General features: G+C 41.0%; 1 protein-coding gene across 6 annotated transcripts in view; it reads left to right on the top strand.

Annotated features, from left to right (window-relative positions):
- Positions 1-12,602, top strand: part of LOC102396589 (interferon-induced very large GTPase 1) — a 190,141-nt gene that overhangs the window by 122,115 nt on the left and 55,424 nt on the right. For 4 of the 6 annotated variants that reach the window (XM_045162933.1, XM_045162931.1, XM_045162932.1 and 1 more), the window contains exons 2-3: positions 10,512-10,585; positions 12,229-12,356. The exons of 1 other annotated variant lie outside the window; for it this stretch is intronic. The gene's annotated coding sequence lies outside the window, so the exon portion shown is untranslated. Of the gene's footprint in view, positions 1-10,511; positions 10,586-12,191; positions 12,357-12,602 lie in introns of those variants that run through there. One more of the 6 variants, XR_006545319.2, reaches the window with a different exon arrangement.

The following is a 12,602-nucleotide window of genomic DNA, read 5'->3' as shown; positions in this document are numbered from 1 at the left end:
TTTTCCATGCAAAAATACTGAAGTGAGTTGCCATTTCCTACTCCAGGGGATCTTCCCAACCCAGGAATTGAACCTGCGTCTCTTGCGTTGGCAGGCAGATTCTTTAGCTCTGTGCCAGCTAGGAAGCCCAATATTCACCTGAACTCTTGCCAACTGACTACCACTTCTTCAAGCATCTCAACAACTGGTTGCAGAGAAAAGACTTCCACAACCAGAAGAGACAGAAAAATCTTTCCAAGAGTTTTTCAAAACTCGAAGCACACAGTTTTATGCCACAGGAATAAATAAACTTATTTTCCATTGGGAAAAACATGTTGATTATAATGGTTCCTATTTTGATTAATAAAGATGTTTGAGCCTAGTTACAATGCTTTAAAATTCACAATCTGAAACCACAATTATGTTGCACCAACCTAATAATACTGGAGAGTTTCCTAAAAGACTTTATATTCCCTAAGAATTTATTTTACATATATATTTTTTCCTGTGGCTCCCGCCCACATCTCCTGCATTGCAGACAAATCCTTTACCATCTGAGCCACCAGGGAAGCCCATAATATTGGGGAGTTTCCTAAAGTTATTTATATTCCCTAAAAATTTATTTTATATATATTTTTTCCCTTGTGTAAATATGACCACAATGGATAACTGGTAAGCATAATGCCTTTTGAAGAATTCCCAGGTTTTGTTATGACAGATTTCACTTTTTCCTTAGAACAAAGCCAGACATATTGCTTTGGCCTTTGATGGCACTGAGTTTGTAAAATTCATTTTGTCATCTTATCACATCCCACGCCTCTGTGTCATCAGAGAGCACTGGGTTGAGCTTCCTGTGTTATACAGCAGCTTCTGTTTGACACATGGTGATGTATGTGTATCAGTGCTGCTCTCTTAATTACTCTCCCCCTCTCCTTCCCCGCATGTGTCCACAAGTCCATTCTCTACATCTGCATCTTTATTTCTATCCTGCAAATAGGTCCATCAGGAGAGTTTTCCTAAATTACACGTATATGTGTGTTACCATACTTGCTTTCTCTTTCAGACTTACTTCAGAAGGTGTGGTACCTATATAAAATGGAATACTACTTGGCCAATTTTTTGTTTTTTAATCTGTGTATCTGCTTGATGAAGTGATCTTCAATCCTTACTATATAGTTGTCTTTCCTGTTGGGATTTTTCTTTTCCTATGACTCTTACTTCTTTCCCATTGAGAGAAGACCCTTCAGCATTTGTTTCAGGGTAGGTCTATTATTGTGGAATTATTTTAGTTTTGCTTGTTTAAGTTCTTTATCTATCCTTCTATTCTAAATGACAGTCTTACTGGATAGAGTACCCTGGGTTGCAGGGTTTTCCCTTATACCACTTTGAATATATTATGCCATTTGCTTCTGGCCTGCAAAGTTTCTGCAGAGAAATCAGATAGTAGCTTTAGAGAGGTTCCCTTGTATATAACTTTTTCTCTTGCTGCCTTTAGAATTCTCTTTAATTACTGCCATTATAATTATGATATATCTTGGTGTGGGTCTGTTTGGGTGTGTCTTGTTTGGGACCCTCTGTGCTTCCTATACCTGAATATCTGTTTTCTTCTTCAGGTTTGGGTTGTTTTCAGGCATAATTTATTCAAATACAATTTCCATTTTTTTCTCTCTCTTCTTCTTCTGAAACATCTATAATGTGAATGTTGGCACATTTAATGGTTTCCCAGAGATTTCATAGATTGCTAACATTTTTTCTTAATTTGAATTTTTTTCTGCTCTTCTGATTAGGTGATTTCCACTACTCTATCTTCCAGATCATGTATGTGTTCTTCTGAATGACTTAGTCTGCTATTCATTCCTTCTAGTGTTTTTTTTAATCTCAGATATTGAATTATCTATTTTTGATTGGGTCTTTTTATATAATTTAGTTCCTTATTGAAATGATCACTATTTAGATCAATCATCTTCCCTTATTCAGTTAACATTTTTATTACCAATTTCTGAAATCTTTATCTGGTAAATTGTTTATTCATTTTGTTGTTTTGTTTTGTTTTGTTTTGTTTTCCTAGAGTGTCTCTTCCTCTTTCATTTGAGAGTAGTTCTTCTGCATTTTTATTTTTGCTTAACATTCTCTGCCTCTGTCAATTTAGATGAATCAGTTACCTATGGTCCTGAAGGGGTATTCTTTTGTGGAAGAACATCTATACATATTAAATGTGTCCAGTGCTTTTGGTGAGAAGCTGAATTTGACATCGACATCAGCCGCCTTTCCTCAGCGTGTACTGGCAGCTATCACCTTGGTAAAGGCGGGACTAGATATGGTGGAGCTACAGCCTGCAGTCTTTCTGCAGGCTATAAGAACTTCCTCTCTGCCTGTGGGACTTCTCTCTACTCAGTGGCCAAGGGTGGGGTCTGATCCCAAGTTGCTGATGTGGAAGTCCTAGGCCAAGGGTGGGGTCTGATCCCAAGTTGCTGATGTGGAAGTCCTTAGGGCCAGTCTTGTGTTCGCTCTGTCCCCTTAAAGTTATGGTTTCTTTCTGCCTGTTCTAGAACCTTTGCCACAAAGGGAATGAGGAAGTAAATGGGGTTTATGCACCTACTGAGGTCTTATGCTCTGCCTTTGTAGGCATCTGTGTATCCATGCAAATACAGCTCATGGTTACATTTTCCCCTGTCATAGCTACCCAAGATCTAATGCCACGTGGAAAGTGTAGGTAAGTGAATGGAGCGTTTGCTTCGTTGGAACTGGGATGCACAGTGAGACAGTCATGAGCATCCTGGCAGCTGCACTGCAATCAGAAGTCTGGGCTGCTTGTGGGGCACTGCCTGAGTAAGGGCCAGCAATGGCTGACACCCACCCACCGGTGCTCTGCCCTGGGAATGGATGGCCTCTGCATTGCAAGGTTGAGTATTTTCCCTGGTCCTGAAAGCCCTAGGTTCAGTGCCACTCTGTGAGGTAAAATGCATGGGGCCAAGGTGTTCACTCCAATTGGGGCTGAGGAGTATGCTGAGGCAGCTGCTAGGGCAGACGTCTCTCCACCCAGAGAGAGGAATTGTTCATGGGTGGAACTGAGGTTTCTGTAGCCTTTTTATTTGTTCTTCAAAGTTCTCCAATCAGCCAACGGGGCTTGTCCCCTATACATAGGACCTCAAGACTAGCATGGCAAGTCTGTGACTCAACCTTCTCATGACCCAGAGTGGATGCCCACCTGTGGGCTCTCCCTTTTCCTCTGAGTTCCATTCTAAGGGCACAGGTCCCAACCCAATTTCTTCCCTACCTACCTGATAACATGAGAACTTTCTCAGAGCCTTGATTATATAAGATTCCTTCAGCCAGTTTCAAATTATGTTTTACTGAGAATTATTCCACATGTAGATGAATTTCTGATGTTTTCATTGGGAACAGTGAGCTCCACATCCTCCTACTCTGCCATCTTGATCTCTCCCAGAATACATTTCATGGTAGATCAAATAATTGCTTGAATTGGATATGTAAACAATAAACCAGGTTCAAAAATGATCCCCTAAAATTGTATCTCAAATCACATCAAATCCAAATCTCTATTTGACTAAAGTAACAAAATATTGGATCTGTTTCTCCCTCAAATATGACCCCAAGCCCCAGGAGTACCTTTAGTGATTAACAATCTCTTCTAATACTCTCAATATTCACTGGTGTTACCAGAATGTAAGTGAACCCTTGCAGAGTCAGCAAAGTCCATAGTTGCTGCCATATTACTGGAAGCACTTCCCAAAGTCCATCCCTACCACTACCCTGGTGGCTACTCTTTGAGTTAGTCTTCTGACTCAATTGCCCTTTATCCTTTACCCAGCCATTCTGAAAATTCCTCAGGACCCTCTACAATGGGGGCCATCCTAAATCCCCATTCACTGCAAGTTCTCTACAGTGACACTTCCAGATCCTTATTGGTGAGCATTTATCCTGGATCCTAGAGTGCTCAATACCATCTATTATAGGAAATTATAGGCTTCCCTGGTGGCTCAGATGGTAAAGAATCCGCCTGCAATGTGGGAGACCTGGGTTCGATTCCTGAGTTGGGAAGATCCCTTGGAGAAGGAAATGGCAACCCACTCCAGTTTTCTTGCTTGGAGAATCCCCATGGACAGAGGAGCCTGGTGGGCTACAGTTCACGGGGTCACAAAGAGTTGGACACAACTCAGGACAGCACAGCACGATGTCTGGAAATGTATAAGAGGTTTTCCCCTTGGCTTGGTGGAGGAAGCTTCCTTGAATTCCATCTTTTGTTTTACATCCCCACAGGAGCTGAGATGGAATTTACACTGGAGGGTCCTTCAGGCAAGATTTAAATGGGAAGAAGGGATGGAAAGAATTGAATTTTTGAGTCGCTACTTCAGATAAAGCACTGAAATTATCTCATTTGATTAACCCAATTTAAAGTGGTAAGAGGAGAGAAAAACTGAAAGATGAAATCCAAGATCACAGAGTTAGAAAGTAGTGAGAAAAGAGTGGGGACTAATGATAATAGCTATCTCTTAACTGGACAAATCAGCCCAAATTTTCAGATCCCTGTCATATGCAAGCATAATGCCACCTGATAATTTCCTCAGAACTCCATGTTTTCTGAACTGAGTAGGATGGAGGTATGATCAGACAGCAGAAATAGGAAAAATTCAGGGTTCACAGGAGAAGAGGATGCTCTTCCTTTCTACCTCCTCCAGCAAGCAAAACCTTACTGTTTGCAGCTGGGCACTGCCCTGAGAGGGAGAGAAGTCCGCTGAAGGTGGGATCTGATGCCTCTGTGTCTTTCCCTGGTGTGATATTGTGATTTATAATAAGAAATGTATATTCATTCTCATTCCTGACACAGTGCTCCTCAAATCCTTTACTAATCACTTAACAAACATTTATGTTACAAACATTTCTGGGACTTTGACATCAGACTGAGAAATGAAACCAAAAGTCTGTTCTCAGCATTGGGAGTGGACCTGAGTAACAAGCAGCAGCTATGTGGTGAAATAAACTTGTTTGTGAATCTGATTTTGAGTTCATGGGATTGCCTTACCCCCTAGTTAATTTATCATTTCCTGAAATCTTATCACATATAGAAAATGTGCTTACGTTGTGAGAATCTAAGGTACATCAAAGACTGTATGATCTCTCCACAGCAGAGCAATAGAGAAGACACAGGCACTGATACAAAAACAAACAAACAAAAAAAACCCTCCACTCATATAGAAATACTCAGATTCAAAATAAACACTGAAGGAACACTGCAGCTGAAGACACTCTATTTGGTATCTCTTGTTCAGACACATTTGACCTCCAAACAAATTATGTGCTGGGGGAGAAAAGAATTCATAGTTGAATACCAGCTTCAGGTCAAGCACTGGGTGGGACTGACCTTTCTCATTTATCCTCATTAATGTTATGTGAGGTAGCTAGTACTGCTGGAAAATCATTCCACCATTGGACTCTTTCTTACTTAGGTAGCCCCCCACACCTAAATATAGTTAGTAACTACTAGATCCTGGACGAACTGAAGCAGCACATGTTTTAGGACTCAATAAAGCATATATTCTAACATGTCTGTGATAATCAGATTGAGGGTTCAGAAATATTCCCCTAAAATGGTATCTCAAATTATGTCAACTCCGTCTCTATTTGACCAAATTAGCAAAAAATCTGGATCTGCTTCCCCTTCATATCTGACCCCAAACCTGAGAGATACCTTTAGTAATTTGTAATCTCTTCTAAAGTTTTCAATATTCATGAGTGGTACCAGAATGCAACCAAATCCCTTTCAGAGCCAGCAAAATCCACGACTGCTCCCATATTACTAGGAGATCTTCCCTAAGTTCATTCTTACCACTTCCATGGTGGACACTCTAAATTAAGCTCCTGACATTTGCATTCTTCCTGGCTATTCTGAAAATCCCTCAGGTTCTTCTGAAATGGGGGCCACTCTATATCCCCAACAACTGTAAATTTTCTACATTTGCTCTTCTAGATTCATATTGATGAATATTTACCCTGGATTCTAAAGTATTCAATATTATCAATTATAAAACCTTTCCTAATGTCCAGAAAGACATAGTATGTTCTCCACTTGGCTTGGTGATGGAAGCATCCTTGAATTCCATCTTTTGTTTCACACAGTGAAAGTGAAAGTTAGTTGCTCAGTCATGTCCAACTCTGCAACCCCATGGCCTGTAGCCTGCCAGGCTCCTTTGTCCATGGAATTCTCCAGGCAAGAATACTGGAGTAGGTAGCCATTCCCTTCTCCAGGGATCTTCCTGGCCCAGGGATGGAACTCAGGACTCCTGCACTGCAAGTGGATTCTTTACTGTCTGAGACACCTTCAGTTTTGCATAATCAGTTTCAGTATCCCCATCTGAGACTGAGATGGAGTTTACACTGGAGATTCCTTTAAGCAGAACTTAAATAGGAAGAAGAGATGGAAAGAACTAATATTTTGAGCCCCTACCTCAGGTTAAGCCCTGGAATTCTCATTTCATCAACATAATGAAAATTCGCAAAAAGAAATGTTACTGAACATTTAATAACTTGAGTCCATTAGCACATGTAAAGCCAATCTACTGACACCAAGTTTTGGTGAAAGAAAGTGAAAGGGAAAGTCACTCAGTCCTATCTGACTCTTTGCAGACTATACCCAAGGAATTCTCTAGGCCAGAATACTGGAGTGGATAGCTGTTCATTTCTCCAGGGGATCTTCCCAATCCAGAAATTGAACCCAGGTCTCCCACATTGCAGGCTGTTTCTTTACTAGATGAGCCACCAGGGAAGCCAAAGAATACTGGAGTGGGTAGTCTATCCCTTCTCATGGGCATCTTCCCTACCCAGGAATCAAACCAGGGTCTCCCACACTGCAGGCAGATTCTTCACCAGCTGAGCTATGAAACATGCTGCATTTATTAGAGAGCCATACAAGGAGTCATATGGGCTCAAAAGGTCCAGATTCCCCAGTAGATTTCAGAAAAGGCTTTTTTTTTTTTTTTTTTTTAAGGCACAGTGAGGGAGAGAATCAGAGGTGTGTGATCAGCTTGTGTATAATTCTCTGATTGGTTGATGGTGATATAACAAGTTGGTGTCATAGGGGTTAATACCATCAATCCTCAGACTCGAATCAGTCTGGGGCCATGTTCTCATAGTCACAATGCAGTTAACTTCTTATATCTGGTGGAGGCTTTATAGTATTTGCAAAACAACTCAAGAAGTTGTACCAGACACCATTATCAATGTACTTCGGGAAGAAACTAAAGATCCTGTGACTCCTATATGGCTGATCTGTTGTTTAAATTGTTACCAGTTCTCCTGGCCCAGCTGCTATTCTTTGTTACTACAAATTCAGTCTTTAAATCAAGTGTTGAGTCAGTCTTTTGTGATTCAAGAGACACCTGGGAGACTAAAGCTTTTCTACAAAGAGGCAGATGGAGCACATGGCAGAGTGGGCAGTTTGGTTTAGGGAAAGCCCTATAGGGTCCAACTTAGTTACTGAAAAACTAAGAAAGATTAAATGTGTGACCAAAGTTTGCATAATTAGAAAGTAACAACAATGGAGTACAGGTCCACTTTCCATGTAAATACATAACTTTAAGGAGACTAGTACAGATAGCCATCCCTAAACTTGACAAATCAGCCCAAATTTTTACATCCCTGTCATCTGCAAGGATAATGCCACCTAAATATTTGCTTAGAAATTCATGTTTTCTAAAGGGAGTAGACTGGAAGTAGGGTCAGACAGCAAAAGCAGAAAATCTCAGGGTTTACAGAAAAGGACGCTCTTCCTTTCTACCTCTACCTAGGGCTAGCAAAGCCCTACTGGTTGCAGCTTGGCACTGCCCTGAGAGGTAGGGGGAGAAGTCCACTGAAGGCAGGATCTGATGCCTCTGTGTCTTTCCCTGTGTAATATTGTTATTTATAATGAGAAATATATAGCTAATCTTTGTCCCAGTTCATAAAACAGGTTCTTGAAATGCTTATAAATTCTTAAGTAGCAAGAATGGTAGAACCACTTTTCTTCTAATGAGGCAACACTGGTTGTGTCCCTGGATGGGAGATGGTCACCAAAAAGACAAAGCCATGATTAGAAGTTTCGTATTTTCAGGCCTCACTTCGCATTCTCCAGAGAGGGCCTGGAAATTAACTTTAAAATAGATGAATCCTATGTGAGAAAGCCTACATAAAATCCCAATAGCATGGGGTTTGAAGGGCTTTCAGTTTGGTGAACATATCCACATATACCAAGAGAGGGATGGACCCCTACTCCACAGGGACAGAACCCACCAGACCTCAAACTATGTATCTCTTCATCTGTCTGTTCATCTATATCCTTTATCACATTCTTTACTCAACTAGTAAACATAAGTCTTCCCTGAGTTTTAGAAGTTGCTCTAGGAAGTACATCAAACCTGAAGAGGCAGCTTTCAGGAACTTCTGATTTATAGCCAAGTCGTACAGAACTTGAGGGTAATCTGGGGATCTACTGCCTGAAATTGACATGTGAAGCCAGTGGCAGTCTCCTGGGACTGAGCCCTTAAACTGTGGGACCTGACAGTAATTCAGAAAGATACATAGTGTCAGAATCAAGTTAAATTGTAAGACACCAGCTAGTGCTGCAGAATTGCTTGTTGTGGGGAAAGCCCCACACACATCTGGTGTTGAAACAAAGGAAAACTGTTTGGTTTTTTTCTAAAACATCTAGGTTGTCTGATTTTTTCCTCCTCTTCTTCCTCTCTTTTAATGGGATACAGTGCAGGTGACCCAACATGTGCCACTTGGGTGTGTAGATTATTTCAACCTGAAGGTAAGGAAGTTCCAAAAGACTCAGAAACTTTGAACTTCTACCTAACTGCCTAAGAGAACAGAATACAGAGCCTGTTCCAGGAGGGAGATACCACTAAAGAGAACTATACAACACTATATGTAACTATAGTAAACTATGAACTAGGTGTGCTAAACACGGAGGAACTTAGCAAGGCCAGTTTGATCGCAGTCCTCTCTGTGTCCTATTCTCTCTAGATTGACCAGCGAACATTTGTTTAACAAACATTAAATATCTATGTTTTCCTGTGAATTACTTTACTTCCCTTTGAAGTCCCAGACTCCTACCTCTTTCTCCTTGGTCCAGTATGATTTATAAATATACCTCGCCTTGCCTTACTATCTTTCAAATTTCTCATGCCTATGTTCATTCTCCAAACATATGTATTCAACTTATTTTCTACTGTGAATGTCTTATGTCATTTTAATTATTTGACTAGCCAAAAGAAATAAAAGGGGAAAAAGAAAAATACCACCACCCTTTTTTTTTTGCTGTCATGTATCACCCACTTGATTTCAGAAGAAGCCAACAGAGTCCCTTAACGGACATCTACTCTTAGTCAAAGAAGAGCCAATTAGAAGGAAAGAATCAGGGGGAAATGTCAGACAAGAGAGACCCAGTGATCTCAGCTGCCCTTTTCTCTGTAATCAATGGCTTAGAGATGGATCATGCCAGGATTTTTAGCTGAAGCTAAAAGAAGGGCTGAAATTAGGGTGAAGCAAGTGAGGCACCCAGACGACAAAATTTAAATCTCTCTCACTCTCAAGTTCCCTTACACCCTAAACTCTTCTCTTACCTCACCCTAGTTCCAGCCCAGGGTACTCGGCTCTCTCTAGTATCCCTGTGGAGGACTGGGTGATTTCCTTTTTCCTCAGTTTATTCAGAATAAAGCTATAATTTTTCAAAGAGAACTTAAGTTAAAAACTGGCAATAAAAAAAGAAACAAAAAAGCCTGGAGAAAACATGTTTCAAAAAACACTCACTAGTCATTGAACTGCAGAGAAGGCAATGGCAACCCACTCCAGTACTCTTGGATGGAAAATCCCATGGACGGAGGAGCCTGGTAGGCTGCAATCCATGGGGTCGCTAAGAGTCGGCATGACTGAGCGACTTCACTTTCACTTTTCACTTTCATGCACTGGAGACGGAAATGGAAACCCACTCCAGTGTTCTTGCCTGCAGAATCCCAGGGACGGGGGAGCCTGGTGGGCTCCCATCTATGGGGTCACACAGAGTCGGACACTACTGAAGCGACTTAGCAGCAGCAGCAGCAGTCATTGAACCGAAGTTCATGTTAAAAACAAACATTTCCTGGAATTGAGACAAAAGTGAAAAAGAAAGCTAAAGTCTGTTTTCTGTATTGGGCATTGACATGGAGTAATGGGAGGTAAATGTGTAGTGAAATAAACTTGGTTTCAAATCTGGTTTTATTCTAAGGGATTGCTTTTACTCCACTAATTTATACATTTACTGAAATCTTACCATGTACAGAAAGTTTACTCACTCTGTGAGAGAATCTGAGGTGCATCAGATTCTATGATCTCTAGACCCAAAGCATAGCAATAGAGAAGACACGGGCACTGACACAAAGCCCAGCACAGGAACGCAAGAACACGCACTTACACAGAAATACTCAGAGGTGCAGATTGAACAGTAGAGGGAACTCCGCTACTAAAGACACGTCCCTTGATATTTCTTGTTCTGACAGATTTGATCATCGAACAAATCGTGTGCTGGGGAAAAGAATTCATACGTGGACGTCTAATTCAGGCCAAGCACTGGGTGAGATTAACCTACCTCATTTTATCCTCATTAATATTCTGCGAGTGGATGGTGCTACTGACACAAATCCATTCCATCCCTCGACTGCTCCTCATTCCTTAGGTCGCCCTCTCCACACGCATAAGCAAATATAGCTAGGAACTGCTGCACCCTGGACTCAAACTAATGGCTGACATGTAAACCCTGGCCTACTAGAAAACACTTCCATTCCTATTCTAAAAGTAGGAAAAGGGAAGTCTTATTGGAAGGGTACCATTCCAGCCCTTCTTATACCTTCTTCGTGTCTCATGTCACTCACTGAAATAGCTGTTAATATTCTCACATAAAACTGAAGAAACAGGCTCAGACAGACCAATCATTTTCTTATTCAATCATGACATTCTGCTCATCTCTATGGTTCATGCACTATGTGTGGGATACAAAGATGAATAAGACAGATCCCCCACAACTGGGAGGAACAAAGGGAGGTGGGATGTTTGAGGTTGGGGGATGGGAGAAATGAGGAAGACAAGCAGCAGTTACAGAGCAGCACCCTGTGACGGGAGCATCGCAGGTGGAGTCGGTGCTCTGAGAGATGCACAGACAGCTCAGTACAGGCCCGTGTAGGGGAGATGGACAGGTGCACTGGGAGTGGAAAGGGGAAATATGAGATGACATGGGCAGCATTCCTAGAGGTCCTGGGAAAACTGAGCATGAGGTTCTCCTTCAGGAAGACATGTGCAGACATACACAGCTTGAAACAGAGGAACAATGGAGCAGGCAGTACTGTTTACAAGCAAAATTATAATGAATTAAATCATGGGGTAAGATAATAATCACTGAAACAAAATGCTTTACATGAGATGTTGTAAGGGAAAACAGATTTTTAACATTACTGAAAAGTTCTGCTTCCCTTGTAGCTCAGTCAAAGAATCCATCTGCAATGCAGGAGACCTGGGTTCAATTCTTTGGTTGGGAAGATCCCCTGGAGAAGGAAATGGTAACCCACTCCAGTATTCTTGCCTGGAGAATCCCATGGACAGAGAAGCCTGGCAGGCTACAGTCCATGGGGTTGCAAAAGTCGGACACGACTTAGCAACTAAACTATTACAAAAGCTCTAATATAAAATTAGAGAACAGTAAAATTCTCTTTCTCACTATAAAAACACAGTATGCTTTTAAGAATTTAGCTCATGTTAGTGTTGAATCATCCACATCAGCTAATACACTTTTGAAACTTTGTTAATTTTCAAATCAATCACGCACCTAGAAGTAAAGCAGTTAACCTAAGTTCCCTGAAGAAGACATTCTATCGTGCCCTTGTCTCTTTTCTGAAATTCGGTCCCTATCCTGCTTCTCCCATGTTCTTTATCTGGTGCTCACCCCAGGCCACCCTAAAGAAACATGCACACACACCGCTCCCCCCAACATTAGTCTTCCATTTACAATAACCTTAACACCCAGGAATCACAATGTGAACACAATTACAAATCACAATTATCTAATCACAATTATATAAATAAATATAAATCACAATTATAAATGAATGAATGAAAGAATAAATAAATGAGTAGTATTCCTTTAAATCAGCTGATCTTTTAAAAGGGGAAAAAAACACAAAAGTGAAACCAGTTTTTCACTTCCTGCTTGCCCTTTTACCACAGAAGGAGCTGAGGTCTAGGCTGGAGATTTCAATAAGCAAACTGCCAGACTCAGGGAAGGAACCTGCTCTGCTTTCTCACTCATCTCTCTGGAGCAAACTGAAGACAGGAGCTTGGCCTCCAGGAGACAGGTAAGTGAAGGAAAAGAGAGAAATAGGTAGACAGAGAGATACAACAACATACTCAGAGACTAAAATAAAAACAGAAATTGATGGAAACGGGAATAGGGACAGTCAGAGATCAAGGCAGGTTAAGACATGATGAGAACACAAATATGAATCTAACATTCTCATTGTTCCAATAAACAGCTCCAAATCTGAGGGAAAGGGAGTACATTATCAAAAGAGACAAATAATTTGGTAATTTCTTTTTTTTTT

The sequence above is a fragment of the Bubalus bubalis genome, chromosome 16 (assembly GCF_019923935.1).
Source record: "Bubalus bubalis isolate 160015118507 breed Murrah chromosome 16, NDDB_SH_1, whole genome shotgun sequence".
In the NCBI taxonomy this organism is placed as follows: Eukaryota; Metazoa; Chordata; class Mammalia; order Artiodactyla; family Bovidae; genus Bubalus; species Bubalus bubalis.
The sequence above is the reverse complement of the archived record's forward strand: the minus strand, read 5'-3'. Positions and strand labels throughout refer to the sequence as shown.